This window comes from Carlito syrichta, unplaced genomic scaffold, assembly GCF_000164805.1.
Source record: "Carlito syrichta isolate Samal-C Ts95f unplaced genomic scaffold, Tarsius_syrichta-2.0.1 Scaffold156254, whole genome shotgun sequence".
Lineage (NCBI taxonomy): Eukaryota > Metazoa > Chordata > Mammalia > Primates > Tarsiidae > Carlito > Carlito syrichta.
The window spans coordinates 1-454 of record NW_007100350.1 but is presented as its reverse complement, the minus strand read 5'-3'; the positions used below and the strand labels follow the sequence as shown (position 1 = coordinate 454).

The window sequence follows — 454 nt, the reverse complement described above, 5'->3', positions numbered from 1 at the left end:
GGCAGCCCGGGGGCGAAGCCTTCCGCGCCACTCACTCCTGGAAGATGGTGATGGGACTCCCGTTGATGACCAGCTTGCCGTCCGCGGCCTTGACGGTGCCGTGGAACTTGCCGTGGGTGGAGTCGTACTGGAACATGTACACCATGTAGTTGAGGTCAATGAAGGGGTCGTTGATGGCGACGATGCTCACCTTGCCCGAGATGAAAGCAGCCCTGGTGACCAGGCGCCCGATCCGGCCAAAGCTGCGGGGCGAGGCGAGAGGCAGGAGCGCGTGAGGCGCGGGGTCTCGGGGCCCCGCGAGGCCGGGCTGGGTCTTCCTTGGGCAGCCCTGCCAGCAGGCCCTGTCCCGGCCACACCCGGTCCGGGGGTCCCCCGGGGGCACGACGTGGGCCACGGTCACCCGCAGCCTGGGCACCAGCCGGGGGCAGCCTGCGCCCCCACCGCTCGCGGCCGC

The 454-nt window shown here is 70.7% G+C and overlaps 1 pseudogene across 1 annotated transcript; it reads right to left on the bottom strand.

Moving 5' to 3' along the window:
* Nucleotides 1-31: 31 nt before the first annotated feature.
* On the bottom strand, nt 32-407 carry LOC110594889 (annotated as a pseudogene). Its single transcript, XR_002481514.1, has one exon. The product of XR_002481514.1 is annotated as a glyceraldehyde-3-phosphate dehydrogenase pseudogene (transcript).
* Nucleotides 408-454: the final 47 nt, after the last annotated feature.